Source organism: Schistocerca cancellata, chromosome 4, assembly GCF_023864275.1.
Source record: "Schistocerca cancellata isolate TAMUIC-IGC-003103 chromosome 4, iqSchCanc2.1, whole genome shotgun sequence".
Classification (NCBI taxonomy): domain Eukaryota; kingdom Metazoa; phylum Arthropoda; class Insecta; order Orthoptera; family Acrididae; genus Schistocerca; species Schistocerca cancellata.
In genome coordinates, this window is record NC_064629.1 from 867,276,091 (window position 1) to 867,288,767 (window position 12,677).

The following is a 12,677-nucleotide window of genomic DNA, read 5'->3' on the forward strand; positions in this document are numbered from 1 at the left end:
CCTGCTCATCCAACCCATACCCTTTTTTTCAACGCCTCCTTGGATTTAGGGTAGGCAGGACACCCTTCCACTCTGCTACCACTGGTAATCCGCTTATGTCCAGTGCTATGTCCCCTTTTCTTCCACTTTCGTAAAACTGTCTTGACAAATGGAGTTACAGCGCCGCCTTGGCTTCACCCTCGGACCTGCCTTCTGCGTGATCTTTGCCAGCTACCCAAGGATCGGGCATTTGCTGCTTTATGTGCACAAATGGAGGATGCCACATATATTTACACTGACATCTCGAAGACCACCTTTGGTGTTGGGAGTGCCTATATTGTTGACGACACCCCTATTAGATTTGGGCTTCCCGACCAGTGTTCAGTTTTTACTGCAGAGCTTTATGCTGTTCTCCAGGCTGTCCAATACAGCCATCGCCATAAGCTCGGATTCGCCTAGCTCTCTTGTCAACCTCCAAGCTCTTTATCCCGTCCACCAGATTCAGAACTGCCTCCACATGGGGGGGGGGGGGGGGGGGGGTGTCTCTTTGGCATTCCTATTGATCCCAGGCATGTTGGTATCTGTGGAAATGAGGCCGCTGATATAGTGGCAAAGGCTGCAGTCTTTTCCTCGGCCCACTGTTTGCATCATTCCCTTTGCCAATCTACAGAGCATTTTATGTCATCGTATTGCTCTTTTACGGCACACGTATTGGTCTGTACTTCCCAATAATATATTATGGGACATAAAATCTCTTCCTTGTGCTTGGATCTCTTCCTCCTTGCCTCATCGTTGGGAGGAAGTAATTTTAACTAGACTCCAGATTGGGCACTGTCTTTTTAGCCATCAACATCTTTTAAGTGGTGATCCTCCCCTGCTTTGTTACCACTGCTCTCAAACCTGGACGGTGAGACACCTTTTACTTCAGTGCCCTTATTTTAATCCGCTACACGCCTATTATATCTTCCTTTTTAGCAGGACGGTGAGACACCTTTTACTTCAGTGCCCTTATTTTAATCCGCTACACGCCTGTTATATTTTCCTTTTTAGCAGATGACGCGCTCAGCTGATTGCATCCTTGAGATGACATCGGTCATTTGAAGCTATTTTGGAAAAACAACCCTCCTTCAATAGGAGTTTTTTTTTAAATTTCCTTCCATTTTTAGTTTCCCTCCTCCATGAGTTTCACTCCCATTGCTGCTGATTTAACTTTTGGTTTTTTACCCTTGACTAAGCCACAGAATGGGCACTAATGACTGTAGCAGTTTGGCGCCCTAAAACCATAATTTTAAAAAATATGGTAGCAGAGCAAATGGTAAACACCTGTAACAGAACTTGTGTCGAAATGTTTTTGTAGCTGCTAAAGAAATGTCATGTGACAGTATGTATCCACTCTGTATATTGAAATGTTTACAGGGAAAATCAGGTACACTCAGATCTGTAAAGCATTTCCATAGTAGGGCATTGCTTATCGAAACTTGCTTACAGCCTCATTAGCAGTTTCCTCAAAAGTAAAGTTCACATAGGAGATCCAATAACAAAAGAATTGCACAACACTGAATTATATTAGGGGCAATCAAAAAGTTTACATTTGAGGACATTGCTGCAGTGTATATGCAGTGCAGCATGACTCCAATGTGTGCATACAGGGTGTTTGGGGAGGAAAGGTCAATATTTCAAACACTGATAGTATAAGTAATTCTGAACAAAAAATGTTATACGAACAGAGGTCTGCAAATGCTTTGTTAGAGATATATGGGTATTGAAAGGAAGTTTAATTCTCCAAAACTGACGTGCACAAAGTGGATGCATACGCAATACAATTGGATTTTAACGTGATTTTCTTGCAAATGATGCACAGGTAAATGTCATGTTTACGCTACGCAGCCTACCACATATTATGGTGATGTAAGGGTATGTAGTACAATCACCTGTTTGTGCAGTTGTGCCGTGTAAGCTACATTGTGTAGTGTACCAGTGACGGATCAGTTAGCTGTGTAGTGTATGGTGTTAACTGTGTTTGTACAAGCGCTACTAACAAGGCCACACACTTACAGTAATGAGAAATACGCAGATATGGTGTATGTTTATGGCCTCTGTGATGGTAGTGCTACGGCTGCAAGAGAAGAATACCACAGGCGCTTTCCGACTCCATGATTACCTGATCGCAGGGTGTTTATCACTTTGCGTGCAACAGGCTCTCTTCCAAGTAGACATTTTTCGTCTGAGCATGCACGTCAACAACCTTTGCAAGAACAGGAAGAAATTATTGAAGTGTTTGAGCGAATTCGCAGTACGAGCATATGAAGAATGTCCCTGTGTATGAATGTCCCACAGACGTGTATGGGGAACATTACATTTGGAAAACCTGTATCCATTTCACATGCAGTGTGTCCAAAATCTCCACATTGGCGACAATGCCCAATGACTTCAATTCACTGGGTAATCGAGAATAGTCACTTGCTTCCATCATGCATACTATTCACCGACAAAGCCCAGTTTTCATGACATGGAATAAACAACACGCGCAAAAATCATCGATGGTCATGGGAAAATACACATGCTTCAGTGGATAACAATTTCCAAGTTCATTTTGCCATAAATGTTTGGCGCGCCATGATTGGTAGCCTTTTGATAGGTCCATTTATTATCAGTCATTGATTGACGGGAGAGAGGTACCTGAATTTTTTGGAAAATCCATTTGTGGAACTATTGGAAGACGTTCCATTAGCCAAGTCAACTGGAATGTACTTTCAATATGACGGTGCCCCTCCACATGTCACCTTACATGTGAGGGACCATCTCAACCACATCTACCCTAATCACTGGATCGGCCATGGCAGTGCTATTAACTGGTCTCCAAGATCACCATTTCTGTTTATGGGGTTGGATAAAATCAGAGGTGCACAAAGTGAAGGTAAATATACGAGATGAACTGCTTCGTTGCATCATGGACACTGCTGAATTGAATTGATTAGGAACCAGCAATTGAACAAGCAACACAACATGTTATTGCTAGAGCCCAGAAGTGCATTGACGTACATTTTGGGATATTCGAACCTGTTCAGTGACCTGTACAACATCTGTACGATAGATGTTAAAGCTGTTTGTAAAAGACGTGATATGTCTTTCTACTGAATCCATGTAACAAGCATGTTGTAATGCATTATGTACTGAAAGCAAAGTAAATAATTATATAAAAACGTGTAACATAACTATTTCTCTGTAACATTGTTTTCAAGAAAATCACGTTACGGTCTAGTTGTATTGCGTATATGTTCATGTTGTGCACATCAATTTTGTAGAATTAAAGCTCCTTTCAATACCCACACCTTCCTAACGAAGCATTTGCGGACCTATGTTCACATAACATTTTTTGTTCAGAATTACTTATACTATCACTGTGTAAAATATTGACCTTTCCTCCCCAAACACTCTGTATAAGCACCGAAATGTAGACAGGGAATTAGGGGTCAATGGAAGCGTCCGATTCCACCCATCTGCTTTGACCCATGACTTAAGTGGGGGTGTTGTGTGTGATGTCATTATGGCACAGAGTTTATGAGTTGGTTGTGTTTATAGATGTGGTCTTGTGGTTTTTTTTGTGTATTTATTGTGTATTGAATGTGTTTTAATTTTTTGACTTTTGAGTTTGTCAGGTGTTGTGGTTTTGTTTTTGCTTGTCGTAGTTGTAGATGGTGGTTTCTTCATATCAATAGTTACGGTTGACCTATACAGGTCAAAGGAAATGACTGATTCCAATTTCCGTAGTTTTGTGTGTGGGTATTGGTATCGTCAGCTGTGGCCAAGGGAAATGTCTGATTCCGATATTCGTAGTTTTTGCTGTAGGCGTTGGTGTTTTGGCATCGTCAGCTGCAGTTGACCAATATAGATCAAGGGAAGTGTGATTCCTGTAAATTGATGTGTCTCAGGTAGCTGGCAACATGTACGAGCTGTGATGGACACACCCCTGAATAGGAGTTCGTAGGGGACAAAACCCTTTTTGAGGTTTCAGATTCGAATTATGTTCACACTGACCTTTACTTGAGTATATATCATGTTAGGGCTCAGTCAGTTTCTTTTCAAAAAGATAACTTAATGGCATCGTAACTTGTAAAAAGTAACAATATTGCATAGGAATGGTCAATAAGAGTAAGTGAACTCATTATGTTTGAGCAAAAATGCAGTAATAGGTACCACTTTGATTTTTTGTTGCTTTGAATTAGAGCATGCAGTACTCGTACACCCAACTTCCAAACCCTGCTTATTCAATGTAAACGTCACAATACAGTTAAATTTTCGCAATTCATCACAAATGTCAGTTATCGATACTTCCTGCAAGTGCAGAAAACACACCGAAACAAACCGAAAAAACTGAGTCTTAACTGTGATTTAGCATCAATTTGCTTCCTCCAAACCATGAACTTACATTCACTACTGGCGCTTAAAATTGCTACACCACGAAGATGACGTGCTACAGACACGAAATTTAACCAACAGAAAGAAGATGCTGTGATATGCAAATGATTAGCTTTTCAGAGCATTCACACAAGGTGGGCGCCGATGGCGACACCTACAACGTGCTGACATGAGGAAAGTTTCCAACCGATTTCTCATACACAAACAGCAACGGCCTGGTGAAACGTCGTTGTGATGCCTCGCGTAAAGACGAGAAATGCGTACCACCATGTTTCCGAATTTGATAAAGGTAGGATTGTAGCCTATCGCGATTGCGGTTTATCGTATCGCGACATTGCTGCTGAGTGCCGCGTTGGTCGAGATCCAACGACTGTTAGCAGAATATGGAATCGGTGGGTTCAGGAGGGTAATACGGAACGCTGTGCTGGATCCCAACGGCCTCGTATCACTAGCAGTCGAGATGACAGGCATCTTATTCGCATGGCTGTAACGTATCGTGCAGACACGTCTCGATCCCCGAGTCAACAGATGGGGACGTTTGCAAGACAACAACCATCTGCACGAACAGTTCGACGACGTTTGCAGCAGCATGGACTATCAGCTCGGAGACCATGGCTGCGGTTACCCTTGACGCTGCATCAGACAGGAGCGCCTGCGATGGTGTACTCAACGACGAACCTGGGAGCACAAATGGAAAAAACGTCATTTTTTCGGATGAATCCAGGTTCTGTTTACAGCATCATGATGGTCGCATCCGTGTTTGGCGTCATCGCGGTAAACGCACATTGGAAGCGCGTATTCATCGTCGCCATACTGGCATATCACCCGGCACGATGGTATGGGGTGCCGTTGGTTACATGTCTCTGTCACCTCGTGTTCGTATTGACGGCACTTTGAACCGTGGACGTTACATTTCAGATGTGTTACGACCCGTGGATCTACCCTTCATTCAATCCCTGTGAAACCCTACCTTACAGCAGCATAATGCACGACCGCATGTTGCAGGTCCTGTACGGGCCTTTCTGGATACAGGAAATGTTCGACTGCTGCCCTGACCAGCACATTCTCCAGATCTCCCACCAATTGAAAACGTCTGGTCAATGGTGGCAGAGCAACTGGCTCGTCACAATACGACAGTCACTACTCTTGATGAACTGTGGTATTGTGTTGAAGCTGCATGGGCAGCTATACCTGTACACGCCATCCAAGCTCTGTTTTACTTAATTCACAGGCGTATCAAGGCCGTTATTACGGCCAGAGGTGGTTCTGGGTACTGATTTCTCAGGATCTATACCCAAATTGCGTGAAAATGTCATTACATGACAGTTCTAGTATAATATATTTGTCCAATGAATACCCGTTTATCATCTGCATTTCGTCTTGGTGTAGCAATTTTAATGGCCAGTAGTGTATTTAACAGCAATATTTGATTAATTTGCTAAGCTGAAATCAACATCCTTCGCTACCAGAATCCTGTTATCAGCAAACAAATATTTTAGAATCACCTGTCACATTAGGAGAAGGAAACAGTAATGATCTCAACACTGAGCCCTGAAGCACCTCCCTAGTTTAACCATGCCCCAATCAGACACTACCTTATGGTCGTTCTCATTACTGTGGAGAATGACCTTTAGCTGCCTGTTGTTAAGTTATGAGAGGACTCCTCTTAATCCATAATGATCATATTTCTGCAGTAGTATTTTGTGTTCCACACAAATACCTTAGTTATATTGAAGATACCTAGCATTTGAAACTGTTTATTTAATTCGTCCAGTGCCTCACCAAGAAAGAAAATACAGCGTTTTGAATTACCAAGCCCCTTATGAAACCAAACAGTAAATTTGACAGGAAATTGTGTGAACTGAAATGATCAACTGCCTTTGGAAGTACATCCTTTCCAATAACTTTAGGAGGCACCAGTGGCATAGAAGCAAGTATAAAATCGTTTACATTACCCCATTTCGTATCAAGTGGTTTAACTATAGAGACTTTAATCATCCAAGAAACTGACCATCCCTAAAGGAAAAATTAATGTGCCTTACTTCTGGGCTAAAATATGCAGCACAGTGCTTTAGGATCCTGCTAAACATATTGTCGCAGAAGGAAATGAGTAACAACATGGTTTAGTGGTTATGATTCTAAACTGTTGAATGGAAGGTCGTGAGTTCAATACTCACCTGGACTGTACCATTTTAATTTCTATATTCGGTTCGAGTACATTCTAGAAGTATCCACAAATGGCAAGAATCATTGTACTGGAACGTTCTATAGCTGTATATATACTGTATGTGTTCTGCCCGGAGGCAGTTCGCTCCGTGCTCTTGTGTGTGCGCGCAAGTGCTGAATAAACCTTTGTTAAGTGAAGATAGTGTTCTTTATTCGTCTACTTACACCTTCCCCTACGTGACATTATTCTGGTGGAGGCGCTGGGTATTTGAACTTGTGATAGCGCATATTATCGACGACACAGTGGCTCCCATCAGGCCACGACAGAGCCGCCGTTTACGTGGCGAGAAACCCGAGTTCGAGCCATATTCAACAGATCGCAATCTACTGCAGACGGAAGAAGAAGAGGACGTTACGATGACAGTAACTGCGTGCCACCACATGAGGTATCCTTCCGGGTTCCCTGGTGACGATGGTCAAGATCCAAACAAGTGGCTGAAGGTATATGAGCGTATAGCCAAATTTAACAAATGGGATGACACTGTGTGTTTGGCTAACGTATTTTTCTACTTGGAGGGCAATTCTCAAGCTGGGAAGTATTCCAGGCGGAACTGCGCAAGTATTTCGGCGACGCACAACGACAGAAGTGCAAGGGTGAAGATCAATTAAAATGCAGGGCACAGCGTCCAGGAGAAACGACGGTATCCTACATTCAAGACGTCTTGCAGCTGTATAAAATAGTGGATCCTAGGATGAAGGAGGAAGATAAGGTTGCACATCTCATGAAGGGTGTTGCTGAGGACATGTATCAAGAAGCCCTACTCCTGAAGTAGGTTTCGACAGCAGACTTCATAAAATGATGGCAGTATATCAAGACAATGCATCAAAAAAGAATTACACGCAAGAAGTTTGAACAGCTTGCAAACGTGTCGATGTCTGTGATGGAGGAAGCAACTGATTTCGCAAGTGTTCGTCAGGTAGTGAGAGAGGAAGCTCAGAAGGCACTTTGATTGCACGGCGAGCAAAAAACCGAGACGCTTCAAGAGGTCATACGGGAGGAAGTGGAACACACATTGAACCTAATCTCTCGTCCTTCATTTCCCTTTAAAACGGTGAAAAAATCGAGACCCAAGCGGAGATACGTTCGTACAAAGCCGCATGAGGAACCTATTTGAGCACCAAGGAAGACTGATGTCTGGAGGACCCAGGATAACCAACCGGTTTGCTTCCACTGCTGACGACCGGGCCACGTGGTGCGCTACTGGAGAGGATGCTCCTCAACACGCCGATCAAGGTCTCCATCGCCGTTTAGAAGCTCCAGCCAATCAACTAGCCGCCGAAACGTGGAAAACTAAAGTGTGTGCGACCTTCCTTGGAGGTTTGGTCGCTGAAGAGAAAAATCCTCCACCGTCGATCACTACAAAAATGATAGGAAACTACGTCGATATCCTCATGGATGGCAGACCAGCCCAAGCTCTTGTGGACTCTGGAGCATCATATTCAGTCATTTCGGAGAAGTACCGTCGCCAGTTGCAGAAAATCGTATTCGTTAACAACAAAACATCTCTGCAAAAGGTGGCTAATGGGAAATATGTAAAACCTGCACGAAGATGTGCCATTCGTGTGGGTATAAGTGGCCACACACAGTCCTTAGAATTCATCGTCTTACACGAGTGTAGTCATGAAGTCATTCTCAAATGGGACTTTTTGAAAGCTTCTCAGGCAATTATAGATTTTGGTCGCTCAAAGATTATGCTAGACGAGATGAGGTACTGTGGACAGGAAGATGTGCATCCGAATGTGTGGAGAATATGTGTGCTGGATGAAGTGATCATTCCTGCGGTCAGCACTAGAAAGGTAACTGTCATTGTCATGCCATGCATCAACCCATGGATCTTGTAGTGGAACGTATGAAAAGCATACCACTGGAGAATAACTTGGTCCTTCCAGCCTTTGTTGTCCCATTTAAGAACGTATTCGGTGAATTGTGGATAGTTAACTGTCGCCGAGAACTGCAGATCCTTTCAAGATGCACGTGCGTAGCAAGTGCTGAGCCGTTAATCTGTTAATTGAAGAACAGCTGAGCTGTTATAGAAACCTCCCATGCTGAGTCTGTGGGCGAAATTAGCGCTACCACTACAAGATCTTCTAGCTCGACTATCACCAGATTTCACTAAGGAACAACAGAAGAAGCTACTTGACATTCTTCAAGAGTTCTCTGAATGCTTCAGTCCACAGGTGAAGAGCAAATTAGACAAATCGACGGTGAAGCACTGGAGACCTTCAACCAGTAAGCCAGATAGCATACCATGTGTCAGGAGCGGAACGTCGAATAATTCGCGACGAGGATAGAAAATGATGAAGAATGACATTCAGTCTTCTCAGAGCCCATGGCCATCATCAGTGGTCCTCATCAGGAAGAAGGATGGCAGTTGGCGCCTTTGTGTTGATTACAGGAAGCTTAATAAGATAACTAAAAAGGACGTTTACCCTCTTCCACGAATTGAAGATACACTAGATTGTCAGAAGGGAGCTAAGTTTTTCTCAACAATGGACATGTACTCGGGATACTGGCCAGGGTAGATGAGGCCGGGCGTGAGAAAACTGCATTCATCGCACCTGAAGGCCTGTATGAGTTTAAGGTAATTCCGTTTGGCTCGTGTAATGCACCAGCAACTTTTGAAGTGTCTCCAACAAGGCGGACTGAATCTTAATCCAAGAAAGTATCTCTTTGGAGCAAAAGAAATCAAAACCTTGTGTCAAACGAAGGTGTGCGGCCAGACCCAGAACAGGTGAGAGCTATAACGGAATTTCCTATTCCTAAGAGTATTAGAGATGTGAGAAGCTTCCTTGGTTTATATTCTTATTATCATCGTTTTATCAAAGACTTTTGTATCAAAGCCAGGCCACCCCAAGAGTTGTGAAAAGCTGATGCTGAATTTATCTGGGGTGGTGCTCAACAAGTTTCTTTCGATGTGTTGCGAAAAGCTCTGACAACTGACCCTGTACTTGGTCTGTATGGTGAGTGAGCACCCACAGAACTGCACACAGATGCCATTGGGTATGGGATCGGTGCTCCTCTGGTGCAAATTTCGGATGGAAAAGATGTTATAGCCTATACTTCTAGGACACTTACAAAAGTCGAGAGAGACTACTCAACTACAGAAATAGAATGTCTTGCTGTGATCTGGGCCATATGCAAATTTCGACAGTATCTGTATGGAAGGCAATTTACAGTTGTTACAGACCATCATTCACTTTGTTGGCAGACAGGTCTGAAGGCTCCAACAGGACGACTCGCCAGGTGGGCACTACATCTTCAAGCGTATGAAATTACCATAGTGTACAACAGTGGAAGGAAACACCAAGATGCCGACTGTCTCTCAACAAACCCTGTGCAAGACCATCAACACTTTGATGAAGATAGTGACTGTCTCGCAGAACGCCAGAATCTCTGCTGAGCAGGAGGAGGACGCCAAGATATCTCAAATTATGCTTGCCTTAAATCGGTCAGAGGATGTGAAAGGAAAATTTAAGGTAGTTAATGGATTACTTTGCAAGAAAAACTTTGATCCGTTTGGAAAGAGGTGGCTACGAATGATTCCTAAACACATGTGCTTAGATGTTCTACAGAAATTCCATGACACACCTGAGGCCGCACATTTAGGATTTATTAAGATCTACGATAGAATCCGCAAAAGATTTTTGTGGCCACATTTATTTAGGAATGTCCATCACTATGTGTCGCACAGTCGAGAGTGCCGGAGGAGAAAGGCAGTTCCTCAGAAACCACCTGGCAGACTCATACCAATTCCATCAGCCGACGTGTTGGGATAGACCTCCTTGGACGATTTCCAACGTCTGCTAGTGGCAATATATGGATTATAGTTTGCCCTGATTATCTGACATACTACGCCATTACAAAAGCCGTGAAAACAGCTGAAGCATCCGAGGTAGCCAAATTCATCGTGGAAGACATTGTATTAAACCACGGTCGTTAATTACGGATCGAGGGAAAGTTTTTCAATAGAATCTTGTGACAGAGATAAACCGTCGGTGCAACGTTACTCATCACATGTCGACTGCTTACCATCCGCAAACTAACGGACTTACTGAACGTCTTAGTAAGACCTTGGCCGACTTGCTATCAATGTTCGTCAATGTTGAGCAGAGCAACTGGGATGAGGTGAAACCTTCCGTGACATTTGCCTACAACACTGCCGAACAAGATGTGGTGTCACCGCTCATCGCAAGGCACCACAATCGCTAGGTTGAAGGCTTGAAATCGGCCGCTGCCCGTCAGTACACATCGGACCCGCGAGTCGCCACTGTCGACGCTAGCAGACCGAGCGCCGCCACTCGGCTGGTCTTACGAAACAAGCTAGCGCACTGCCAGTTCTACAGCCAACTTTAATAGAAATGGTTCACTTGTTATAGCTTCAGAGATCTCATTTGCAGAGACGCTAGTTCGCATAGCCTTCAGCTAAGTCAGTAGCTACGACCTAGCCAGGCACCACATACAGTTTATGCATTGACAATTTATCTATATGTGTGAAGCAATCAGAATTGTAAAGAAGTATTCGCAGTTCAGTCTATAACTGCACTTGTAAATATTATTGTACAAAGTCAAGATCGACGTTCACCGCTGATGCTGAATTAAAGCTAAGTATTTAATTGTATTCCTATCTACTATCTTTCTAATCACCTAAGATGTTCCAGATAGATCCCATCCTCACCTCAGTCTACGTGATCAATGCGTGCAATTAATGGCCACGCCTCATGATCAGACGGAGAGTCAAATTGCGTGACTCAGCCGGGTCACCCTTTTTCCATGAGGCCCATAGTTCCACCTCATACATAACACAAGACATCACAGTATTTACGCCATTTTTTCCTGGTGTATAGGCGTGAGGCGACTACGACGATGGGCACTGAGTTTCCGTTAAAGCCTGATGACATGAACGACAACTACATCGGCCAGGTGTTAACCAGAGCTGAGGAAGCTCGGCAGTTAGCTTGACTCCACAGGCTGCAGGCTCAAGAAAACGATCGCCCAAGTTATGACGCGAGCTCTTGCTCTAAGCACTATGGAACTTAACTTCTGAGGTCATCAGTCCGCTAGAACTTTGTTTTGTTTGTTGTCTTCAGTCCTGAGACTGGTTTGATGCAGCTCTCCATGCTACTCTATCCTGTGCAAGCTTCTTCATTTCCCAGTACCTGCTGCAACCTACATCCTTCTGAATCTGCTTAGTGTATTCATCTCTTGGTCTCCCCCTACGATTTTTACCCTCCACGCTGCCTTCCAAAACTAAATTGGTGATCCCTTGATGCCTCAGAACATGTCCTACCAACCGATCCCTTCTTCTGGTCAAGTTGTGCCACAAACTTCTCTTCTCCCCAATCCTACTCAATACTTCCCCATTAGTTATGTGATCTACCCATCTAATCTTCAGCATTCTTCTGTAGCACCACATTTCAAAAGCTTCTATTCTCTTCTTGTCCAAAATATTTACCGTCCATGTTTCACTTCCATACATGGCTACACTCCATACAAATACTTTCAGAAATGACTTCTAGACACTTAAAGAAGAAAGGTGAAGCAAAGAAGGAAAATGTGGACTGCAACAGCTTGCAGGCAGGTGTTCAGTGAGATGGTTTGACCATGACATCATCCCAGATGGGCAGCGTGACTTCTACACGCAATGGAATGTTGTCCTTGGGGAGAGGGTCAAAGTGGACCAGAAATAAATGCGAGACATGAAAGCAATTTCAAGGACGCAATTTTGTTTCCTGGAGGCAGAAAACAATTCGACGCTGCGATTCCAAGAGCATCTATAATTCCTCCTTGTTGGAGCTAACACCATGGACGTTTCGTTTGAGGAGAGTCATGACAGGGAATTGGGAGGGAAGAAAAAATGAAGGGTTGTCACCTCAGCAGCTGCCAAGTGCCAGCCTTAGAAGATTTACTGCCACAGGGCACAGAGGCTGGAGGATCCTGTTCCATGGGATCTACAGAGTCATCAGCATTCTCTGGGTTGGCCTGCAAATACCAGGGTAGAAAAACGGTTGATGGTGCTTACAGTGAAATGTAGGTTGACTAGGTGAAGGTATCA